A 26,215-nucleotide genomic window follows, 5' to 3' on the forward strand; every position below is an offset into this window, starting at 1 on the left:
AGTGCAGTTTCAGTGGAGTAGAGGTATAAAAACCTGATGAGTGTGGATTCAAGAATTAGTGAGATGAGAAAAATCTGAGGCAGCAAGGATGGACTGATCTTCCAGGAGTTCCTTGAACCCATAAAGTTTTAACTTTTTCCTAAGTTGTTGTGCATTGACTTTCTGTTGCTCATAACAAGAACAAAAGCCTGGACTAATAGAGGAGGAAGGCAGGAAGCAAAGGAAGTACCTACTATGTACCAGGGACGTCACATACGTTATCTCATTTAATTTTAACTATCATAACCCTAGATAGCAGATATTACTTATCCCCATATTACAAATAAAAGAAAACTGCGGCTCAGGGAAATTAACTCCTTTTGTGTTCAAACTTGCGTTCACACCCAGATCGGACTCCAGATCCTACAGCCCAGCTATTTGGGGACAACCAATATTGAAGAGATCAGAAGGTCACTGAGGCCCCGTTTTTGCATTTATATATACAAGTGGTTCTCAACCTTCAGAACCACCCGGAGGGCTTGTTAAAACACAGGTTGCTGGGACCCCAGATTCAGCACTGAGCCGGAGGGGAGAGAATCTGCATCTCTCACAGGTGTCCAGGTGAGGCTGCTGTTCCAAGGGCCACACTTTGAGAATCACAGACCATCTATAACATTGCTCTCCCTTGCTCAGGCCCAGCGTGCCTGAAGACCCCACTGACAACTCAAACCTCTCTAGTTCAGCTTATTTCCAAGCTACTAGAGGGAACCCAGCAGCATCAGACCAGAATCCTGCGGTCTCTTCTTTTGAATCCCTCCTGAGACCTGACTCCAGGCAGTCAGACAGCAGACAGTTTATTTATTTTTTATTTCCATAGGTTATTGGGGAACAGGTTGTATTTGGTTACATGAGAAAGTTCTTTATGGTGATTTCTGAGAGCTTTTTTTTTTTGAGATGCAGTTTTCACTCTTGTTGCCCAGGCTGGAATGCAGGGGCATGATCTTGGCCCACTGTAACCTCTGCCTACCAGGTTCAAGCAGTTCTCTAACCTCAGCCTCCCAAGTAGCCGTGATTACAGGCATGCACCACCATGTCCAGCTAATTTTTTGTATTTTTAGTAGAGATGGGGTTTCACGATTTTCACCAGGCTGGTCTCGAACTCCTGACCTCAGATGATCCACCTACCTCAGCCTCCCAAAGTGCTGAGATTACAGGCGTGAACTACTGTGCCTGGCCAGTTTCTGAGTTTTTCATGCACCCATCACCTGAGCAATATGCACTGAACTCAATTTGTCGTCTTTTATCCCTCACCACCTTTCCACCCTTCCCCACAAGTCTCCAAAGTCCATTGTATCATTCTCATGCCTTTGCATCCTCACAGTTTAGCTTCCACTTATGAGTGATAACGTACGATGTTTGATTTTCCATTCCTGAGATACTTCACTTAGAATAACGGTCTCCAGTCCCATCCGGGTGGTTGTGAATGCCATTAATTGATCCCTTTTCAGGGCTGAGTAGTATTCCATTGCGTGTGTGTGTGTGTGTGTGTGTGTGTGTGTACCACAGTTTCTTTTCTTTTTTTTTTTTGAGATGGAGTCTTGCTCTGTTGCCCATGCTGGAATGCACTGGCTGATCTCAGCTCACTGCAACCTCCACTTGCCAGGTTCAAGCAAATCTCCTGCCTCAGCCTCCCAAGTTGCTGGGGCTATAAGCACATGCCGCTATGCCTGGCTAATTTTTTGTATTTTTAGGGCAGACAGGGTTTCACCATGCTAGCCAGGCTGGTCTTGAACTCCTGACCTCATGATCTGCCCGCCTCGGCCTCCCAAAGTGCTGGGATTACAGTGTAAGCCATGGCACCTGGCCTCACCAGTTTCTTTACCCACTCATTGATGGATGGGCATTTGGGCTGGTTCCACATTTTTGCAATTGTGAACTGGAGACAACAGGCTCTGAGTTTAAAATGTCTTGTGTGACTCCCATATTTGCCACCATATCACATATAATTAATTATTTATCAACATAATTACAAATAGGAGATGTGGTCGGCAGAAACAGTTTCTTTGGGAAATGTGATCGGCATGGAGTCTGGGGAGATTGTTCTTCCCAGTTCCCACAGACTGGGCTGCTACAGACAAGACTTCCTGAAATGCATCCCCACGTCTTCTGGTTTGCAGCCTCTGTGGCCTGGCATGGGGAACAACCAATCAGTGCTTCGCCCAAAACTTACAAAGGAACCCTCCAGCTGAACAGCCCACATTCCTTTGCACTTTCTGCCTATTCCAAATGTCTCGTCCTTGAAATTGTATTAATGTTCCTCTTTGATCCTGCCTGTCCTTGCCCATCCATAGAGGAGGGCTGGGTCTCTTTGAGGTGTTTGCATCAATAGGAAAGAATGCAGAACTAAAGAGTGAGTTGGGCTGGTATGGTGGCTCATCCCTGTAATCCCAGCACTTTGGAAGGCCAAACTGAGTGGATCACCTGAGGTCAGCAGTTTGAGACCAACCTGGCCAAAATGGAGAAACCCCATATCTACTGAAAATACAAAAATTAGCTTGGCATGGTAGCACATGCCTGTAATCCCAGCTACTAGGAGGGAGGAGAATTGGAATTCTCCCAACCGAGCCAGGAGAATTGCTTGAACCCAGGAGGCAGAGGTCGCAGTGAACCAAGATCACGCCACCGAACTTCAGCCTGGGTGACAGAGCAAGACTCCATCTCAAAAAAAAAAAAAAAGAGTGCATTGATTTGTCAGCTTCATTTTAATTCTATTTCAAACTGAGCCACATACTAGCTGTGTGCCCCTAGGCAAGTTAATTGACCTCTCTGAGTATCTGTCTCTTCTTCTATAAAACAGAGACAATAAGAAATATCTTACAGGTTGTTGGTATTGATTATCAAAACTGTTATATGCCTGGAATGAAAAATCATAATTGACAGAGTTGTTTATTCATTCATGTAACAAGTATTCATTGAGGACTTACTATGACCCAGGAACTGTCTCAGGAGCTGGGGATGCAGCAGTAAAGAAAGCAGACACAGCCGGGCGCGGTGGCTCACGCCTATAATCCCAGCACTTTCGGAGGCCGAGGCGGGTGGATCACGAGGTCAAGAGATCAAGACCATCCTGGTCAACATGGTGAAACCCTGTCTCTACCAAAAATCCAAAAAAAAATTAGCTGGGCATGGTGGCGTGCGCCTGTAGTCCCAGCTACTCGGGAGGCTGAGGCAGGAGAATTGCCTGAACCCAGGAGGCAGAGGTTGCAGTGAGCCGAGATCACGCCATTGCACTCCAGCCTGGGTAACAAGAGTGAAACTCCGTCTCAAGAAAAAAAAAAAAAAAGAAAAAGAAAGCAGACACAAATTCCTACCCTCCTAGAGCATGACATCTGGTGGGAACAGTCAGACAATTAGCAAAAAATATTTTTTGACACAGAGTCTTACTCTGTCACCCAGGCCTCGGCTTCCTGAGCAGTTGCAATTACAAGCACTGCCACGCCCGGCTAATTTTTGTATTTTTAGTAGAGACAACGTTTCACCACGTTGGCCAGGCTGGTCTCGAACTCCTGACCTCAAGTGATCCACCCACCTTGACCTCCTAAAGTGCTAGGATCACTGGCATGAATAAGTTCTTTGGAGGGGGGCTGGAGCCTACCATGACAGGGAGCTTGCAATTAAACAGGTTGGTCAGAGAAGGCCTTGTGGAGAAGATATTCTTTGAGCAAAGACTTGAAGGAGAGGAGGAAGTGAGCAGTGAAAACCCCTAAGGCAAGAGCACCTGGGGACAGAAAGTGTAAAGGCCCTGAGGGTGGGGCCTTCTGCATGGCTTTGAAGATCAGCAGAGACCACAGGGCCAGAGCAGAGTGAGCGAAGGAAAGATAATTAGCAGTGGAGTCACAGCATAATTATACGGGTTTTATTGTTGGAAGTTATAAGCCAAAACTAAATCACAGTTTCCCTAAGTCAATTTACCTGGTGGCAGCCACCAAAAAGTCACGTTCTTAATATCTGCAACATTTTCTACTCGACCCAACAGCTCTTTGCAAGCATATTTGTGTGATGGCGTCTTTCCCTAGTTGCCAGCTGTAATAAAAAGAGACCTTCACAAATACCAATAAAACCCAGATTCCCTGAGGGTGGAAATGATCTCAATGAATGTCAAGGGAAAGAGCAGCTGGATCTCTAAACTGGTTCCCAGCGGTGTCCACCAGCACTCTGGCCACAAGGGGGCGTTGCTTCCCACCTAAGTCAGTTAAAACCTTGACCGGCAGCGACCTCTCTTTAATGCCCTAGCACAGTTGGGTCAAGGCTGAAGCATGAGATCAAAGTTGCAAATACTAGGGGAGAGCAGAAGGGAACGAAGCCCAGGGACCTTTAGGAGATGTGATCAACTGGGGCTCCAGGCCAGCCTCAGAATCAGCTCTCAGCTGGCCTCTCTGAAGCGGGCACCTTGGAGCACTTCTTTGTTCATGTAACATATTTCTACTGGGTGAAAATCACATGCCAGGCACTGGGCTTTGCAATAGGCATGTATTTGGAATAAAATCGGCATAGATCTTACACTTAAAAAAGAAATCAGGCTGGGTGCAGTGGCTCATGCCTGTAATCCCAGCACTTCGGGAGGCCAAGGCGGGCAGATCACTTGAGGTCAGGAGTTCAAGACCAGCCTAGCCAACATAGTGAAACCCCATTTCTACTAAAAATACAAAAATTGGCCAAGCATGGTAACACACGTCTGTGGTCCCAGCTACACAGGAGGCTGAGGCAGGAGAACCTCCTGAACCCAGGAGGCAGAGGCTTCAGGGAGCTAAGATTGTGCCACTGAACTCCAGCATGGGTGACAGAGCGAGACTCTGTGTCAAAAATAAAAAATCCTTTTTTTAAAAAAAGAAATCAATACATAATCCCAAAGTGGAAGAGGCCCATAAAAGAAATGAACATGAGGTGGCAACAGGGAATATCTGAGCCAATTAAGGTGAGCAGGAAGGGCCTCTTTGAAAAGGTGTCCTGTAAGGTGAGACTTGAGGAGGAGTCAGCCTTGCAAAGACGGAAAGAAGATGGTACTGGGTGGGGTGGGGAGAGCCTGCGTGGAGGCCCTGGATAGACCAAGACCTTGATGCGTCAGAAACCCAGAAAGTCGGCCAGAGGGGCTGCTTAGTGGTTATGGGAGAGAGGGACAGGCCGTAGGGCATGGTGCTTGGGTTTTGTCCCCAGTGTAGAATGGAATGTCATCAGAGATCTTTGAGCAGGGGAGTTCCTAAACGACCACAAGATCTCCCAGTTGACGTGCTCTGACAGTCACGCACGCTCCCTCACGTGAGAGGTGGGGTCCATATCCCCACACCCTCAGGTCAGGATAGTGGCCATGACTACTCCCCACAAGGAAGTGGTGCTGTGTGACTCCCAAGGAGAGGTCATCAAAAGGATACAGGTTCTTCTTGGGAGCTGTGCTCTGGGGAGCCAGCCATCCTTCTGTGAGGAAGCTCAAATGAACCTAGGCAGAGAGACTCGTGGAAAGAACCACATGGGGAGGAACTGAGCCTCCTGGGCCCCATCCCCCAGCCAACAGCTGACATCAATTGTCGGACAAATGAGCAAAGGCGTCTTCCATGATTCCAGCCCCCAGCCTTGTAGGGCCAACCCAGCTGAGGGCCCACACGCTGGGGAACAGAGACAGCCATCCTAATTGTGTCCTGTTAGAATTCCGCCCTGCAGGCCGGGTGCGGTGGCTCATGCCTGTAATCCCAGCACTTTGGGAGGCCAAGGTGGTTGAATCACCTGAGGTCAGGAGTTCGAGACCAGCTTGGTCAACATGGTGAAACCTCGTCTCTACTAAAAATACAAACATTAGCTGGGTGTGGTGGTGCGCACCTGTAATACCAGCTACTCGGGAGGCTGAGACAGGAGAATTGCTTGAACCCAGGAGGAGGAGGTTGCAGTGAGCCAAGATCATGCCACTGCACTCCAGCCCGGGTGACAGAGCAAGACTCCATCAAAAAAAGGAAGGAAGGAAGGAAGGGAGGAAGGGAGGGAGGGAGAAAAGGGAAAGGAGGAAAGGGAAAGGAGGGAGGGAGAGAGGGAATTCTGCCCCCGGAAGCCATCATTTAAAAATGCTTATTTGACACCATGAAAATTTGGGGAATGTGTCATGCAGCATTGGGTAACTAGAACACACGGCTGTGTCAAGAATGCACTGACTGAAGGCAGAAGCAGTTTCCTAGACATTTCACTTCCTGGAAGTTGAGATCCAAAAGAACAAGACCCAGAGATTTAAAACAAAAACAAAAACAAACAAACAAACAAAAAAACAGGGCGCTCTTTCTTTCCTACCTGAGCTTAAACTTCCAGCATGCTGTTCCCATCTAAGGACCCGACACACAGCCAGATGCCTGGGCCAGGAAAGAGCATCTCCCTTCTTCAGGCAGGAGCGGGCTGGGTGGAAATTCATGTTTATGAACCCTGTGGGATGAAGGGGAGCCAGCAGTCATGCGAATGGCCATGCACAGCCCGCATGGGGAGGCATCTCCCTCCTTCCACTCTGGAGCACTTGCGGCTTATCTGCCAAGGGCATGTCCACCTTAATTTCATATTTGTAACAAGTATTTGTCAAAATGCATTCATTTTTCCATGATATGTAGCATTTAGTTTCTTCAGAGTGTTTTTGCTTCCTTTTAAATGTCATTTATTATTTTGCCGACTTTTAGCCTTTGAAAGACTTTTTTTTTTAGCCATTTCATTCACATACATCTATCTCAGTTGGCTAAAAATCCTTGAAACGCGAAACATAGTTAAGGAAAAATACATCCAGAAGAGAGAGCTGCCTCTGACCTTCAAGGAACAGCCCCCAGGGTTCAGTGTCTCATCTTTGTGATGCAAAATGCAAAATTCATTCTTTGTGGCCATAAAATGAATGATACATTTTTTTCTTATATTATTATAAAATAAAGACATCCTGATTGTATAAGTTTTAGAAACAATACATAAGCCAAAAGGAGGAAGGGAGAAGGATGAGAAGATGAGGCAGAGAAAGGAAATGAGAAAATCAGAATTATACACTACCTCATTAGCCAGAAAGTCATCATTTCTCATTAATACACCCTCGTAACCTATCAAGCCTTCATATGCCCATTTCGTGCCAAGCCAAACTCTCTCTCTCGTTTTTGTTCACTCATTCATTTTATAAACATTTATTCATCACCTACTCTGTGCTAGACTCTACTCTAGGCACTGAAGTTACAACAGTGAAGTAATCCCAACACAGACTGACACCTGCCAGGAGGGTGCATGGGAAACCTCCTGCCCTGACGGATTTTTTTTTTTTTTTTTTTTTTTGCGATGGAGTCTCACTCTATGGCCCAGGCTGGAGTACAATGGTGTGATCTCGGCTCACTGCAACCTCCACCTCCTGGGTTCAAGCGAATCTCCTGCCTCAGGCTCCCAAGTAGCTGGGATTACAGGTGCATGCTAACACACCTGGCTAATTTTTGTATTTTTAGTAGAGACAGGGTTTTGCCACGTTGGCCAGGCTGGTCTCGAACTCCTGACATCAGGTGATCCACCTGCCTCGACCTCCCAAAGTGCTGTGTTTACAGGCACAAACCACCACGCCCAGCCCCCTGACAGCTTTGGGGACCAAGAAGTGCTGTCTTCCCAGACTTAAACAAAATGAGGAAGAATTAGCCAGGCAGTGGGAACAAGGTGGGGGACAGGTTGGAGGGGCAGCGCAGAGAGTGGCCCATGTGTTGGAGTAGGTGAATGAAGGAGGTTCATCCTGGCTGGAGCCTGGGTCACCAGGAAGGAAAATATAGAGCTGGGATAACTTGCCCAGGTGAAGTCATGAAGAGTGTTTATCCTAAGAGAATGTAGACCATCAGTGGCTGTGGAATGATTGGATTTGAGGAGGGGTGACAATGAAGGCGGGAGACCAATGAGGAGAACCCTGCACTCTCTGTGCCTGGCTAGAGATGCCAGAGTCGGGTGGAGAGGAGGAGAGAAGGGACGCCTCGGAGAGACACTCGGGGGGCAGGACCAGAGGGACACAATCATGGACTGCATGTGGAGGTGAGGAAAGGGGCAGTGTCGAAGGCCATGCGCGATTCTCCAACACAAACAAGTAGATATACTGGCGGTGTTAGCCATTAAGAGAGGGGACCCCAGGGAATGTCATAAGTTCAATATTTGACATGCTGAAGTCCAGGTTTCTGTGGGACATCCAGCGGGAGCTAATCAGTGGGGAGTGAATGCAGATTGTGCTTCTGTCATTAGTGGCTTCCAGGTTCCCTGCAAAGAGTGTGTCCCTGTTCAACATCTCCATGCCGGTAATCAGCTGTTTCTCTGCTTGGATACTGGGATTTGGATTCTGAGCCTTACCTAATTCTGAAGCAAGTGGTTACAAAGAGAAAAAGCTAAACAAACAACTTGTTGTTTTATCTTCATGGTATCAAGAGTTGAAAAGAATCACCCAAAACTAAAACTATGTCATGGATTCACACAGGCGTGTGGGCTTAGGCTGGCTCCACCCATAGCATCTGCCAACACAAAAGGCCTTCTCTCCACTCCTTGTTCCAGGAACCCAAACTATCTATCAAGGGGCCCACTTCAGTAGCTCTGCATTCCAGTGGGGCTCAGGAAGTCACACTGCCCAGTTAGTGGCCTCAGGTTAGGCTGAGAATACCAAATCCATGAGGACAACCTCATACGCCATAGCTGGCTTAAGACTGAGCTGCCAATGCAGGCCACCAGACATCTTTCAAGGAAGAAACAAAAGCCGAAGATGTGGAAGGAGTCTGTCAGGGTCTATTAGCTCGTTTTCATGCAGCTGATAAATACATACCCAAGACTGAGTAATATATAAAGAAAAAGAGGTTTAATGGACTCACAGTTCCATGTGGCTGGGGAGGCTGCACAATCATGGCAGAAGGTGAAAGGCATGTCTTACATGGCGGCAGGCAAGAGACAATGAGAGCCATTGTCCTTGCCCTTCCCCTTATAAAGCCTTGTCCTTATAAGCCTTCCCCTTATAAAACCATCAGATCTCAGGAGACTTGTTCACTACCATGAGAACAGTATGGGGGAAGCAGCCCCCATGATTCAATTAGCTCCCACTGGGCCCCTCCCACAACACATGGGAATTATGGGAGCCACAATTCAAGATGAGATTTGGGTGGGAGCACAGCCAAACCATGTCACAGGGCTCACAAAACACATTCAGGAGATTTGACAGTGTTTTATTAAAATAATAGCCCAGTTAGGGACACCTTCTTGTACCAAGAGCTTGTTTTATGTCTGTTCATCTGAATCTCTCCATCCCTCCCATGAGTCCCATCTTAGGAGAGGACCCCTATCAGGCTGAGCCCAGCTTTTCTAAACCTTTACAGTCTATGTGAACCACACACAGATGCTCCGCACTTGCTGGGTTCTCTCCACATCGAGTATTTGGAATTTCCGAACCACCGCAGCTCGAGGTTGTTTGTGTTCACTTTTCCTTCAGGTCTTCGGCATCTTGAATACTGCAGCCGAAAGCTTTTTGGGTGGCCTCATTGTCCTCAGCTCAAGTTCTTTTCCTAACTCAAATCCTGCTGCACTATGAGAGGGGCATGATCTGCTTCCTGATTGTATTTATGTGATGCATGCCTTTGTAGTTCAGAAAAATTAACCAAAACATTTTCAGTTCCTTAGTTTGTCAATCTATCCATTCATCCACTCATCCATCTATCCATCCATGTATCTAATAAACATTTATCAAGCACACAGTCTGAAAGTATTAATAAAAACAGACACAGCCCCTGCCCTCATGGAGGTTATAGTCTAGCAGTGATGTCAAGCATTAATTTAAAAACCACACAAGGCTGGGCGCAGTGGCTCATGCCTATAATCCCAGCACTTGGGGAGGCCGAGGCAGATGGATCACTTGAGGTCAGGAGTTCAAGACCAGCCTGGCCAATATGGTGAAACCCCATCTCTACTAAAAATACAAAGAATTATCCAGGCATGGTGGTGGATGCCAGTAATCTCACCTACTCAGGCTGAGACAGGAGAACTGCTTGAACCTGGGAGGCAGAGGTTGCAGTGAGCCAAGATCGTGCCACTGCACTCCAGCCTGGGCAACAAGAGTGAAACTCCATCTCAAAAAACAAAACAAAACAAAAAAAAACCCACACAAATGAATGCATAATTATAAATTGAGATAGGTGCTTGCAGGAAGTGGAATTTGTTCTGTGAGGCAGGAAATAAAAAGATCATGACATAAGTCAGGGGATCAGGGAAGGTTCTACTGAAGAAATATCTGACTGAAGAAAGCTAAGACCGCCCTTGGAGCCCAATCTCCTATTCGGGATCATCCTCTACAGAGGGAATCCGCTGTGCCAAGCCACAACTCTGAAGGGCTGCAGCCAGGTAATAGATTCTCCAGTCCTCATAGGCAGGTGATGCAGAGTTACACATCTCTTTCCTCCCAAGAAGCACCCAGGTAATGTGGGCTGGCACCTCCTTTCCCCGGAGGTAAATTCTGTGCAAGATAAAGAGCGAGCCCAGAGGAACCTGCTCCTTCTTGAGATTTTCCACAGATTAACAATTTATAGATGCAGAGGCCTGATATCCCTAATATTAACCAAAAAGAGGTCTTTTATTCAACCAGCACGGAAATGAACTCAGATGAAGAAAACTTGAATTCTGCCTTCTTCTCCTTTTTCTACCAGCGATCCCACCTAATCTCAGGAATTGCAAACGGCCCCACGTTTGCAGGAACACTTCTCCACTGTTAACTGCTAATTGCCTTAGGACACCTCTAGTGGTAGAGCTCAGGTCCTTCTCATTAGAAACCTTGTCTAACTGATTTGGAAAAGTTAGGTACTTGGATCACCATGTTGAAATTAGTGACTGGGTTTTTTAGGCAAGATTCCAAGTCATGTTCAATTATTTATTCAAGTGTCAACTGTGCGCCAGGCACCATTCTAAGTACTAGGGGTATAGGCCGGGTGCAGTGGCTCACTCCTGCAATTCCAGCACTTTGGGAGGCCAAGGTGGGCAGATGAGGTCAAGAGTTCGAGACCAGCCTGGACAACATGGTGAAACCCCGTCTCTACTAAAAATACAAAAAAAAATTAGCAGGGCGATGTAATTCCAGCTCTTCGGGAGGATGAGGCAGGAGAATCACTAGAAGTTGCAGTGAGGTGAGATGGTAACACTGCACTCCACCCTGGGTGACAGAGCAAGAGAAATATTATCCCCAAAAGAAATAATAATAAATTAATAAAAATAAAATAAAATTCAACAATTATTTCCACTTCACTATATTGTAGTTTTTTTGTATTGAATTCAAATAAAATTAAATTATTAAAACGAATACTTTTAATGAAAAAGCATCTATCTGTAGTCTCATTTTTATAAAATATTTATATCCTCTAATTTCTCAGATATACATAAACATATATCTGAGTAGCATGCATTCAGTGTTAACTAAAGCTATTTCTCAGTAGTGGGATTTTTCTCTCTCACTTTTTTTTCATGTTAACTATTCTATGTCTTTTGATGTCTTTGAAACAAGCAGGAGACCTCTTTAAAAAGACAACAGACTGGTTGGTTGTATTATTAACTACTGCTACCAGAAGTGAATGTGCCAAGATGTTAAGAGGAGAGGAAAGAGGGGAGGGTGTCAGATGGACGGAGTTGGGGGAGGGGGTGGGCAGGAGGCGAGAAAGGGAAGAGGAGCAAGAGAGGAGATGGAGGCTCCAAGGATGGAGAGAGCGAGGGAGAGGGCAGGAGGCGAGAAAGAGGAGCTCGAAGAGAGGAGGACGCTGCAGACCCGGGGACGCTGCAGACCCGGGGAATGACGAGGGCGCTGACCGCAGGCCGGAGAGGCTGCAGGAGACGGGAGGCTAGGGGCGCGGGGGAGCCGGCAGCGCCGCCTCGGACAGAGCTCGCCGCACGCTGACCTACTTTCTGGGGCCGATGAGTTTGCAGCCAGAGCTACCGAGGAGCCAAGCCCTAAGTCTCGGGAAGCCGCGAGCGGACGCAGCCTGGGAGGAAGCCGGCCGGGCTCCATGCCACCCCTTCCTCCGCGCGCCAAGACCTGTCGGTTTCACCCAGCCCGGCTTCCCTGGAAAGGGGGGATCCCTCTGCAGATTTCCAGGTTTCTTGGAAGAGGACTGGTTCGTCTATTAAACCCGAGTCGCTCCACGGGCTCTCTGGCCAGAGGACAGGCTGCCTTCTCCCGGGAGAAGACTGGACCGTGGCAGCGGCCTGCGCAGAGCCGGGCTCCCGGGCCTTCCAGGCCAGAGGGGGACGCACGTGGAGGCAGTGCGCGGGCACACGCCCGGCGCCCTCCTGGTGGCGAGGTGGAAGGAGCCTGCGACAGCCAGACCCAGGTTGTCATAATTTAGGCTCCGCCACTTTCCGCTCATGTCCTTGGCCAAGTCACTTGACGCTTCCAAGCCCCATTTTTTCCTCCTTTTTAAGATGGAAAAAATGGCATTCACATCTCAGGGTCAAGGTTAGGATTATAAATAAAACAACGTGTTGGAAAGTGCCTGGCATAGCAGCCGGCACATGGTGCGTGCTCAGTAGAAATGTTAGTTGATCCAGTCGGGAGGAAGCTGCTTTGCAGGAGCGTCATGACGGATCCAGGAGGCGGCTAACCGTGCTCTATGATCGTGACCGGGTCCCGGTCATCACTGAACGCTGGTCATAGTAGTGCCTCACGCCAGGGGACAGGCTCGGGGAAATGCCTTTTTTTCTGAAACATTTCCTATGAAATAGTCTGGCTCCATACCCACTAAAGAAGGATGCAGTGGATTACTGGTGTAAATAAAAGTAATAAACACTTCAAAAACGACTGCTATGATGCAAACAGGGAGTGCCAGAGCTTTAGGTGAAATTGTCCCTCAGGCAGCCTCTGGGCAGTGCCGGGGCAGGTGCGCTCACCACTAGGACAACTGAGGCTGAAATAAACAGTAAAGTAACAAGTGCATATTTGTCATTTTGGTGTCACTTGGCATGCACTTCCTCTTCATAGGGTGAATATCTTTATTTCTTCTAGAGAAATTCCTTGTACTCACTATACCATCTTAGCTAGTTGAAAATCAGTTTCTTCTCTTTTGAGTCAAGAGTGGGCCCATGGCCGAGCGAGGTGGCTCACGCCTGTAATCCCAGCACTTTGGAAGGCCGAGACGGGTGGATCCACCTGAGGTCAGGAGTTCAAGACCAGCCTGACCAACATTGTGAAACCCCATCTCTACTAAAAATACAAAAATTACCCAGGCATGGTGGCATGTACCTGTAATCCCAGCTACCCAGAAGTCTGAGGCAGGAGAATCGCTTGAACCCGGGAGGCGGAGGTTGCAGTGAGCCAAGATTACACCACTACACTCAGCCTGGGCAACAGAGCGAGACTCTGTCTCAAAAAAAAAAAAAAGAGTGGATCCACTTCCCTTCCAGGACATGGAATCTTGAGGGGAACATGCAAGGACAGAATAAAACAATAACGATAATAGTAACAATCACAGGACATTTTCTTGCCAGTGGTGACACTCTGTCTAGAGTATCATTGCTTGCACACCACCACCCCTAGTCTACAAGCCTCATGGGCCCCTCCAGACCCACCGCTCTCCAGATCATCCAGACTCAGGAACCCAGCTGAGGTCAGGACAGCTTCAATGTAATGTTCCAAAGGCACTAACATATGTTAAGATTGAACTCATCATCTTCCCCTCAGCTCCAAACCTGCGCCTCTCCCAGCTAGTGCAGACCACCACTGTTCATGCAGTTTCTCAGTGGAGAAACCTGGGAATCATCCGAGACCCTTCTTTCGTCATCCCCATCCATCTAGTCCCCAGGTCTGTCCATTTTACCCCCAAAAGAGTTCGCAAGTCCATTCCTTCTTCGCCTGCCTCAGGTCAACGCATCCCTTTTCTCCTGGAAGATGGCAGTAGCTTCTCAGATGCCTCCTGCCTCTAGGACTTTTTCCTCCAAACCCATTTTCCTTGTAGTCAGGGTGATCTTTCTAAATGCCTACCTGGTTATGGCAGTGGCTTAAAACTCTTTAGTACCCTGCCAATTGCCCCTGAATAAAGCCCAGACTCCACATCATGACAAAAAGTTTTGCATCCCTTCCTACCCTGCCCCCATTCTTTGCATCTCCCAGCACTCCTATGCAACCACCCTCCTCTAGCTACGTGAAATCTTTCACTGTTTCCTGGACACTCCTTGCCTTTTTGCTCCTCTAAGCCTTTACATGTGCTATTTCCTCTGCTTAGAATGACGCTTACCCTCATCTCTACCTAGAAAGCTTCTCATGCTTCAAGAACAAGCTCAAATGTCCCCCGTTGAGGGAAGCATTATCTGACTCCCCCAGGCAGAATGTAGCCGACCTTCTTCTGAGTCCCCCACTGCACCTGCTCCCCATCTCTGCCGCAGCACATACTTCACTGCAACGCCTTTACCCGATGACTTATATCTCCATCTGTCCCCTCCACCCACTGTACCACCTCCAACAGAGTAAGCGCTCATTAAGCGATCGCTAAGGACGAATGGCTAAGTACATTCTGGTTGGAGATGGGGAAGGGAGATTGTCTTAGGTTTGATTTTGCCCAAGCAGATCATGGGAAACTGGTTTGAAATGAACTTCTTTACATTTCTGAGGGTGAATAAGGTGTAAGCCTGGACCTGCTGGCAGCTTCCCTGCCCCTACGAGGAAAACACTGCCAAAACAAAGGAAGATGGAGTTTGGAGCTTGAATGAGAACAAGTTCCGACGGCATCTGAGCCCACGGAAGTGGCTGTGCCCGAAGTCAGTCATGTCAGTCACGACTCGAACTTTTTAGTTGTAAGCCATTCCCTCTTTCTGCCTAAGCCATTCTGTTTTGTGGTGTGGGTTTTTTTTTCAGTTTTTTGTTTTGTTTTGTTTTTGAGACAAAGTCTTGCTCTGTTGCCCAGGCTGGAGGGCAATGGTGTAATCTCAGTTTACTGCAACCTCCACCTCCCAGGTTCAAGCAGTTCTCCTGCCTCAGCCTCCCAAGTAGTTGGGATTTCAGGAGCGTGCCACCATGCCTGGCTAATTTTTATATTTTTAGTAGAGACGGGGTTTCACTGTGTTGGCCAGGCTGGTCTCGAACTCCTGACCTTAGGTGATCTACCCACCTTGGCCTCCCAAAGTGCTGGGATAATAGGCATGAGCCACCACGCCCGGCCCTGTCTAACCCATTTTGAATGTGGACTTTCCATCTATCGCAAGCAAGAGAATCTTCATGCTGCTAAAGAATGTTGAAATAATAATATCCTTTTGAGAGAAAAACTTTAAAACCTGTATGTCCTACATGAAAATAGAAGTATGGGGTCAACTTGAAGGGGCAGAATAGCCCTTTGGAAGCTAACACTGGATTGCAAAGACTTATTGAGAGCATATGTCATTCCAAGATTCTAAGTTACCTGACACAGAATGTGTCTATCAGAAGGAAGGCTGGTCAGATGTGAGTGCCTGGACAAAGAAGGGTCGTGGAGGAAGAGCTGGCAGTGCTCATCAAAGCACCATCCAGGTTAAATGGACACAGGTATTAGAGTCTCCATCTGGGGTCCCATAGCTGGCTTCCTGGAGTTTTATGAACCTCCTAAAAATTCTATGTGCAATTAATTCTGCATTTTTTTTTTTTTTTTTTGAGATGGAGTCTTGGTCTGTTACCTAGGCTGGAGTACACTGGCATGATCTTGGCTCACTGCAACCTCTGCCTCCTGGATTGAAGTGATTCTCCTCCCTGAGCCTCCCGAGTAGCTGGGATTACAGTCACATGCCACCACACGCAGCTAATTTTTGTATTTTTAGTAGAGATGGGGTTTCACCCTGTTGGGCAGGCTGGTCTTGAACTCCTGACCTCAGGTGATCCACCCGCCTCGGCCTCCCAAAGTTCTGGGATTACAGGTGTGAGCTACTGCACCCTGCCTCAGCATATTTCTGAGGAGAGTGTCTATAGCTTCATTCAGATTCTCAAAGTGGTTCATTACACCTAGTAGGTTAAGAACTGCTAAAGTCACAAGTGAAAGTGTTTCAGGCATACTATCTAAGAAAGTCTCTCAAAAGCACCCAAATTCTTGCGTATGTCTCAGTCTCACTGCCACCTCTGAGAATCTGGCTTCCCAGGTAACTCACCACCAGGAAGAGAATCCAGGGAGCTACTGACAGGAGCACTCAGGTCCACCTGAGAGCTGTAACTCTCACTGCAAAGTCAGATGCTGTGAGACAGGCATGGGGACTTGCCTCCTTTCTGAAGCATTTCCTATCAAATAGTCTGACTCCATGCCTAGTACTAAAGAACTATGCTGTGGATTACTGGTGTAAATAAAAATAACAAACACTTAAAAAGTGATTGCCAGCCAGGCACAGTGGCTCATGCCTGTATTCTCAGCACTTTGGGAGGCAAAGGCTGGCAGATCATGAAGTCAAGAGATTGCGACCATCCTGGTCAACATGGTGAAATCCTGTCTCTACTAAAAATGCAAAAATTAGTTGAGCATGGTGGCATGCGCCTGTAGTCCCAGCTACTCAGGGAGGCTGAGGCAGGAGAGTCACTTGAACCCTGGAGGCAGAGGTTGCAGTGAGCCAAGATCCCACCACTGCACTCCAGCCTGGTGACAGAGTGAGACTCTGTCTCAAAACAAACAAACAAAAAAAACAAAAAAGTGATTGCCTGGCTAGGCCCAGGTACAAGTATAACTAATCTTGGGGAATAACAGCCTACATTCCAGCTGTTTTCATATGTTACCTCATCTCATCATCATAAACCTGAGAGACAGAAATCATCATCTCCATTTCTACATGAGGAAATCAAGGTTTATTAAGATGAAGACATTTTCCCAGGGTCACACAGCTGCCTGCTTTCCAGACCCACGCATTTTTCACGCTGCCACCAACTACCACAAGCCACTTCTCAGTTACAGTGATCACGCACTGGTCTTTGCTGTACCCCTGAGCACTCTGCTGCTGTCTTGATACCCCCTCCACATGTTTCTAGCAATAGACCCTGCCTCTACCATTCACAACAGGGCGTGTGAGCCCAGTCACGACTGGCTAGGATACCTCCTGAACGGAGACTGACTGAGGGCTGCAATATGACCCAAGTCAGGCCCATCAGAGTTCTTCCCTGGGTTGCTGTGAACAGAGACAGCACAGAAAGCCCTTTGCCTCTGTGGCCTTGGAGGAAGCTCCTCTACATGAGGAGGGAATATGAGAAGTCCATGAGAAACCAGAAGAGGTGAGAGCTGGGCAGCAGAAGTGCCAGCAGCACCAGGCCTCCAGTTCCTTTCTAGAAGTTCCTCCTTCCATTCTGTGAACTTCCCACACAACATCCTGGATAGTGAGAGTCCATTAATGCGTAGGAGTGAGAGAACAATAACTCATGGAAAGTCCACATTCAAAATGGCTTAGGCAGGGCCATGCGTGGTGGCTGACCCTGTAATCCTAGCACTTTGCGGGGCTGAGACAGGCAGATCACCTAAGGTCAGGAGTTCAAGACCAGCCTGGCCAACATGGTGAAACCCTGTCTCTACTAAAAATATAAAAATTAGCCGGGCATGGTGGTGGGAGCCTGTAATACCAGCTACTCAGGAGGCTGAGGCGGTTACGAACAGTAACATCATCACTGCCATTGGTTGCATTTATTCTTTAAATCTAAACTCGAAGGCAGTTTTGCATAACTAACTACCTTAGAGTTATTCTAACCACCTTAGGTATGCTTTGACAAAATGAGGTAGGTGTTCATTGCCAAAAGATAGATATTCTTTGCCAAAACGAGGAGGGTAAGGAACAAAATAACAGAGAAAATTGTCCAAGGTCACATAGAGGTGAGTGGCAAAGAATTTGGGAGGCAGGGCTCCAACTCAATCTCCATCAACATGAGAGAATGGACATCAATATCTGGACCATGTCAGTGAAAACAGGGTGAGGTTATGCCTCAGTTTGAAGAGGGAGCTGGAAGCAGTTTGGTTACCTCCACTGAGGCATGTTTGCCCCAGGAGATGTAGGGTCTCCTCCTGGCTTACCTAAAGAACCAATGTGTTAGGATTCTGTTGTAACCCAAACTCCAAAACTCTCCGTGATTTACAACAGAGGTTTAATTCTTGTAATCAGGTCTGCAGCTCAGCGGCCTCTGCTCAGCTCTGCTCCACGTCTTCTCACCCTAGGACTCAGGCTGAAGAAGCGCCAACATCCAGGACCTGTGGATCTTACCGCAGACAGCAGGAAGGCACGAGGCCAAGTCAAACTATGCAATCTCATTGAAAGCTTCTGGTCAGACATACCATAAATCATGTCCACTCACATTCCATTGGAAGAAGCAAGTCACAAGGCCAAACCTGCCAACATATTCCCCTTACTGGATTGCTCCTGGAAGTCACATGGCAAAGGGTGTCAGATGTGTAATACTCTCAGAGGCAGAAGACAGTCACAAACAATAACATAATCAATCATACCAAGAAACAAACAAGAGCTGGAACAATGGAACTCATAACAAATCTACCTTTCACCGCTGGGAGCCCTCCAGTGGGGCGGATGGAAGAGAAATATAAAGTTCCCAGGCTCTTGAACTGAACAAAGACAGAGTCTCAGCTGCAGACAGGCTGGGTTCCAGTGGCAAAAACAATGTCCTGAGAGTCAGAGCTTCCAACATCTGCAGCCCAAACAGAGACCTAACAAAAGATCAGAATACAATGACCCTGGGGGATTATATAGCAAGAATAATCCTTGTCTCCGGGCACTGGGTTATAAGTAATATCCTCTTCTGTTTTCTATTGAGTTACTGTGCTTTTTAATTAGAAAAAGAAGCATTTAAAAAAATTATATGTGCCCTCTCTGGAGCCAAAAACAGCATGGGGCGGCAGAAGCGACTGCTTTTCCGTGCCAAAACTCACATTGTGGAGAAAGGTTTGTGTGTCCGAGGACGCACCAAAGGTGTGTAATTTCAATCTCCTGGGGCAAATGGTCCTGCCACCTACCGTAATGACTGGCAAATGGGAAAGCAATAATGAGCACAATATTTTTTTTCCTCAGGTGTTTTTTTGTGTGTGGGGGGTGGGAGTGGTAATCAATGAACAAATTAGACTTAACTAAATCCAAACGCCCCTTGGATTTTTCCACTTGCAGATTCTGTCTGAGGTTGCAGACAAAGAAAGGCCACCATGAGTTCAGTATCCAGAAGGTCCTGAATTTATTTCTGACTCAAGAAGGGAAATTAGGCAACATAGGTTTAAACATGTCTTCCCTGGCATTGAATCTGTGAGAAGTTAGCCCCATGGTTTTGGTAATACTAAGTTAAATACTAGTTTAAAATGAGTTTGAGCCGATTTAAGCTCAATTCTATGTGATATGCACAGGGACTTAGGCCCCAGACTTTGTTTTTTTGTTTTGTTTTGAGAAGGAGTCTCGCTCTGTCACCAAGGCTGGAATGCAGTGGTGTGATCTTGGCTCACAGCAACCTCCGCTTCCTGGGCTCAAGCGACTCTCCTGTCTCAGCTTCCTGAGTACCTGTGATTACAAGTGTCCACCATCACACTAGTTTTTGTATTTTTAGTAGAGACTGGTTTTCACCGTGTTGGCCAGGCTGGTTTTGAACCCCTTACCTCAAGTGATCTGCCCACCTCAGCCTCCCAAAGTGCTGGGATTACAGGCATGAGCTACCACGGTGGGCTGGCCCCTGGCTTTGGACCTTGGCCCTACTGTTTGACAGCTCTGCAACTGTGGACAAGAAACTTAATTTCTCTGTGCCTCAATTTTCTCCTTGAAAAAGGGGATAATGATAGTATCTACCTCACTGGGATGTGTTTTAGGATTAAATAAACACATCTAAAGCTCCTAACATAGGACTTGTCATATAGTGTGCAAAGAACAAATTTTGTTATAAACACTAATGTAATGTGGATTAAAACAATTAATATATGGGTGGTCGTAGCTTTTCCCCTCTCTCTTCTATTAAAAGCCAGTATTACTTGGTCAGCAAATCCTCCTTCAGTCCCTTTTCCCACACTGTCCTCTGCTTTGGGGTCTTATTGGGGAATCCGGCGAATGAGTAGGAGAAGAACCAGAGAACAGGAATGGGGATTTGCAACAGAACACTCTAAACAGAAGAAAAACAAGAATAAACAAATAATGAACAAGAAAGAGAGAATCACAGAGCGAAAGGGAAGCAGCAGCAGCAGTATTTGTGAAGGTTTGAAGAGAGAAGAACAAGAAACAGGATGAGAGATCTTGGAGTCCTCACATAGTTGTAAGAGGTGGTAACTGAGATAAATCAGGAAGGAGACTGAACTAGTGATCCACTGCTGTCTGATACATTACCCCAAACTTAGCAGCTAAAAGCAATCGACATTTATTATGCTATCTCACTGTTGCTATGGGTCAGATATTTGGGAGAGGCGTAGCTGTGTTATTCTGTCTCAAGGTCACTCATCAGGTTGCAGTTTAGATGTCAACTAGGCCTGAAGTTATCTGAAAGCTCAAAAGACTGGAAGACCATCTTTCAAGGTTGGCTCACTCATGAGCTTATTGGCAAGAGGCCTCACTTTCTCACCATGAGGGCTCTGCATAGGGCTGCATGAGTGTCTTCAATGACATGACAGATGGCTTCCCCAGAATGAGTGATCCAAGAGAGAATAAGGAAGAAGCTGCAAGGCCTTTTATGACCTAGTCTTGGAAATCACATATCATCACTTTCACAACATTCAGCTCATTAGAAGAGAGTCAATAAGCCCATCCTACACTCAAAGGGAAGGAAAATAGCTTCCAGCTTTTGAAAGGAGGAGTGTCAGAGAATTAAGACATTTGAAACCAAGACAGGGACTATAGTGAGTGTTTCTGTGGATTGCTAATTTGATTCCCTGGAGAATTATTGGGTGACTGCATGTGAAGCTTGGAATTATTTTTCATTTTGATTACACAATTGTGTTACTGTTGTTGCATCTGAGTAACATTAATAATAAGTTTTATTGTAGACTGATGTAAAGAAGGAAAAAGTTTCAGGTAATTTATCATCTCTAATGATCACTGGAAACATAGAACAAGGAAGAAAATGATTGAATATTTTATCCTGTAAGCAAAGCCTGCCATTTAGCATACAGTAAGTTGTCATGTAATAAATACTGTCAATAGGTTCATGATAACTTCAACTTTAAGCAAAACAGCATATAATGAAACCAGTTGCACCATAGGCTAATTGATATAAACAAGATTTAAGTTCCTACAGCATATTTCTGCTCACAAAAACATCACCAAATTTCTCAATAAAGACCCAAAACACTTCTAATATTAAATATTAAAATAAGTGTGAGCTCTATGTACATTTAAAACAACATTAATAAAAACAAGCAAGTTTTTGATGAGTTAGAGAGTGACAGTGATTGCAGTGGTGGTGGGTTAAATCAAGGAATAAATGTTTGTAAAATGAAAATTGTGGGAGTACTTCCTACTACCACGCACTTCAAAAAAAAAACAGGCTAAGACAATCCAAGATGGCTGAATAGGAACAGCTCTGGAGTGCAGTTCCCAGTGAGAATGCAGAGGGTGAGTGATCACCACATTTCCAAATGAGTTTTTACTGCCCACAGGACATTCCTGGGGGGAAAGTGCCACAAGTCTCCAGCATGGCTGTTGCAGCCAGCGCAGCAGGTCTCCACACAAAAATTCACACAAATCTGGGTGGCCGTTTCAACTGGCGCCTGGAATGCCTGGGAGACAGAGCAACCCATTCAACTGAGAAAAAGGGGGCTGAAACAGGGAGCCAGGTGATCTGGCTTGGCACGTCCCACCCCCACAAAGACCAAGAATTTGAAATGTTCTGGACTGAGAGTTTCACATCAAGCACAGCTGGCCCCAGGATGGTCCAGCTCTGTGAGGGGAAGGGCGTCCACCATTACTGAGACAGTCCGTCACTACTGAGGCAGTCCGCCATTCCCAAGGCAGTCCACCATTACTGAGGTAGTCCGCCACCGAGGCAGTCTGTCATTACAGAAGCAGTCCGCCATTACTGAGGCAGTTCTAACCATACCTCTATAAACAAAACCACAAGGAAGCTCACACAGCAGCTGGGCAGAGCTGACGACAGCTCAGCAACGCCTCTGCTGGCAGACTGTGACTACGCTGCCTCCTCGCTGAGCAGGGCATCTCTGAAAAACGGCAGCAGCATGTCAGGAACTTATAAATAAAGCCCCACCTTCCCAGAACAGAGTACCTGGGAAAAAAAGCAGGTTATGAATTCCACTGCAGCAGACTTAAATGTACCTGCCCAGCAGCTCTGAACAGAACAACAGAGCTCACAGCTCAGCACTTGAGCTTCTATAAGGGACAGACTGTCTCCTCAAGCAGCTTCCTGACCCTTGTATATCCAAAGAGATACCTCATAAAAGAGAGCTCAGGCTGACATCTAGTGGGTATCCTTCTGGGACAAAGACAACAGAAGAAAAAACTGGCAGCAACCCTTACTGTTCTGCAGCTGCCACAGGTGATCCCCAGGCAACCAGGGTCTGGAGTGGACCTCCAGCAGCCCTACAACAGAGGAGACTGACTGTTAGAAGGAAAACTAAAAAACAGAAAGAAATAACTTCATCATCAACAAAAAGGATGTCCACTCAGAGACCCCATCTCAAAGTCACCAACTACAAAGACCACAGGTAGATAAATACACAAAGATGGGAAGAAACTAGTGCAAAAAGGATGAAAACACCCAAAACCAGAATGCCTCTCCTCCTCCAAGGGATCACAACTCCTCAACAGCAAGGCAACAAGGCCGGATGGAGAATGAGTCCAACAAATCAACAGAAACAGACTTCAGAAAGTGAGTAATAACAAACTTCTCTGAGCTAAAAGCCCATGTTCTAACCCAATGCAAAGAAACTAAGAACCTTGAAAAAAGGTTTGACGAAATGCTAACGAGAATAAACAGCTTAGAGAAGAATATAAATGAATTGATAGAGCTGAAAAACACAACACGAAAACTTCGTGGAGCATACACAAGTTTCAGTAGCTGAATCGATCAAGCAGAAGAAAGGATATCAGAGACTGAAGATCAACTCAATGAAATAAAACAAGAAGGCAAGATTAGAGAAAAAAGAGTAAAAAGAAATGAACAATGTCTCCAAGAAATGTGTGATTATGTGAAAAGACCTCATCTGTGTTTGACAGGTATACCTGAATGTGATGGAAAGGAGGAAGCCAAGCTGGAAAACATTCTTCAGGATATTATCCAGAACTTCCCCAACCTAGTAAGGCAGGCCAGTATTCAAGTCCAGGAAATACAGAGAACACCACAAAGATATTCCTCAAGAAGAGCAACCCCAAGGCATATAATTGTCAGATTCACCAGGGTTGAAATGAAGGAAAAAATGCTACGGGCAGCCAGAGAGAAAGGTCAGGTTACCCACAAAGGGAAGCCCAACAGACTCACAGCAGATCTCTCTGCAGAAACCCTACAGGCCAGAAGAGAGTGGGGGCCAATATTCAACATCCTTAAAGAAAAGAACTTTCAACCTAGAATTTCATATCCAGCCAAACTAAGCTTCATAAGTGAAGGAGAAAATCCTTTACGAAGAAATAATTGCTCAGAGATTTCATCACCACCAGGCCTGCCTTACAAGAGCTCCTGAAAGAAGCACTAAACATAGAAAGGAACAACCAGTACCAGCCACTCCAAAACATACCAAATGGTAAAGAACATCGACACAATGAAGAAATTGCATAAACTAATGGGCAAAACAACCAGCTAGCATCAAAATGGCAGGACCAAATTCAAACATAACAATATTAACCTTAAATGTAAATGGACTAAATGCCCCAATCAAAAGACACAGACTGGCAAATTGGATAAAAATTCAAAACCCATCAGTGTGCTGTATCTAGGAAACCCACCTCATGTGCAAGGATACACATAGGCTCAAAATAAAGGGATAGAGGAAGATTTACCAAGCAAATGGAGAGCAAAATAAAGCAGGAGTTGCAATCCTAGTCTCTGATAAAATAGACTTTAAACCAACAAAGATCAAAAGAGACAAAGAAGGGCATTACATAATGGTAAAAGGATCAATGCAACAAGAAAAGCTAATGATCCTAAATATATACACATCCAATACAGGAGTACCCAGATACATAAAGCAAGTTCTTAATGACCTACAAAGAGACTTAGACTCCCACACAATAATAGTGGGAGACTTTAACACTCCACTGTCAGTATTAGACAGATCAACGAGACAGAAAATTAACAAGGATATCCAGGACTTGAACTCAGATCTGGACCAAGCAAACCTAATAGACATTTACAGAACTCTCCACCCAAAATCCACAGAATATACATTCTTCTCAGCACCACATCACACCTACTCTAAAACCAACCACATAATTGGAAGTAAATCACTCCAATTACGTGGTCGGCTTTAGAGTAAATGCAAATTCAAAAGAATGGAAATCATAACAAACAGTCTCTCAGACCACAGTGCAATAAAATTACAACTCAGGATTCAGAAACTCACTCAAAACTGCACAACTTCATGGAAACTGAACAACTGGCTCTTAAATGTTGACTGGATAAACAATGAAATGAAGGCAAAAATAAAGATGTTCTTCAAAACCAGCAAGAACAAAGACACAACGTACCAGGATCTCTGGGACACATTTAAAGCAGTCTCTAGAGGAAAATATATAGCAATAAATGCCCACATGAGAAACAGGGGAGATCTAAAATCAACACCCTATCATCAAAATTGAAAGAGCTAGAGGAGCAAAATCAAAAAAACTCAAAAGCTAGCAGAAGACAAGAAACAACTAAGATCAGAGCAGAACGGAAGGAGATAGAGACACAAATAACCCTTCAAAAAATTAATAAATCCAGGAGCTGTTTTTTTCAAAAGATCAATAAAATACACCACTAGCTGTATTAATAACAAAGAAAAGAGAGAAGATTCAAATAGATGCAATAAAAAACGATAAAGGGGATATCACCACTGATTCCACAGAAATACAAACTACCATCAGAGATTACTACAAACAATTCTATGTACATAAACCAGTAAATATGAAAGAAATTGAGAAATTCCTGGATCCTTGAACCCACCAAGCCTAAACCAGAAAGAAGTCGAAACCCTGAATAGACCAATAACAAGGGCTGAAGTTGAGGCAGCAATTAATAGCCTACCAACCAAAAAAAGCCCAGGTCCAGATGGGTTCACAGCCGAATTCTACCAGACATACAAAGATGAGCTGGTACCATTCCTTCTGAAACTATTCCAAACAATACAAAAAGAGGAAATCTTTCCCAAATCATTTTACGAGACCGACAACATCCTGATACCAACACCCAGCAGAGACTCAACAAGAAAAGAAAACTTCAGGCCAATATCCATGATGAACATAGGTGCAAAAATCTTCAACAAAATACTGGCAAACCGATTACAACAGCACATCAAAAAGCTTATCCATCACGATCAAGTAGGCTTCATCCCAGGGATACAAGGCTAGTTCAAAGTACGCAAGTCTATAAACGTAATTCACCACATAAACAGAACCCAAGACAAAAACCACATGATTATCTCAATAGATGCAGAAAAGGCCTTTGACAAAATTCAACAGTGCTTTATGAACTAAAACTCTCAAGAAACTAGGTATTGATAGAACATATCTCAAAATAATAAAAGCTATTTATGACAAACCCACAGCCAATATCATACTGAATGGGCAAAAACTGGAAGCATTCCCTTTAAAATCTGCACTAGACAACGAGGCCCTCTCTCATGATTCCTACTCAATACGGTATGGAATTTCTAGCCAGAGCAATCAGGCAAGAAAAAGAAATAAAAGATATTCAATTTAAAAAAGAGGAAGTCAAATTGTCTCTATTTGCAGACGACATCATTGTATATTCAGAAGACCCCATCGTCTCAGTCCAAAATCTCTTTAAGCTGATAAGCAACTTCAGCAAAGTCTCAGGATACAAAATCAACATGCAGAAATCACAAGCATTCCTACATACTAATAACAGACAGAGAACCAAATCTTAAGTGTTCTCCCATTCACAGTAGCTATGACCTAGGAATACAACTAAGAAAGGATGTAGAGGACCTCTTCAAGGAGAACTACAAACCACTGCTCAAGGAAATAAGAGAGGACACAAACAGATGGAAAAACATTCCATGCTCATGGTTAGGAAGAATCAATATCATGAAAATGGCCATACTGCACAAAGTAATTTATAGATTCAATGCTATCCCCATCAAGC

At 45.6% G+C, this 26,215-nt stretch overlaps 1 long non-coding RNA gene across 5 annotated transcripts in view; it reads right to left on the reverse strand.

Annotated features, from left to right (window-relative positions):
- The window catches only part of LOC105726631 (uncharacterized), a 104,008-nt gene extending 85,364 nt beyond the window's left edge, over window positions 1-18,644 (reverse strand). For 2 of the 5 annotated variants that reach the window (XR_010344909.1, XR_010344908.1), the window contains exon 1: window positions 6,310-6,456. This is a non-coding gene — a long non-coding RNA (uncharacterized LOC105726631). Of the gene's footprint in view, window positions 1-6,309; window positions 6,469-18,481 lie in introns of those variants that run through there. The other 3 variants (XR_001109594.2, XR_010344907.1, XR_001109593.2) reach the window with 3 other exon arrangements.
- Between the last annotated feature and the right edge of the window lie 7,571 nt (window positions 18,645-26,215).

Source organism: Aotus nancymaae, unplaced genomic scaffold (assembly GCF_030222135.1).
Source record: "Aotus nancymaae isolate 86718 unplaced genomic scaffold, 86718_ANA_hifiasm-v0.15.2.pri h1tg000030l, whole genome shotgun sequence".
Taxonomy (NCBI): Eukaryota; Metazoa; Chordata; class Mammalia; order Primates; family Aotidae; genus Aotus; species Aotus nancymaae.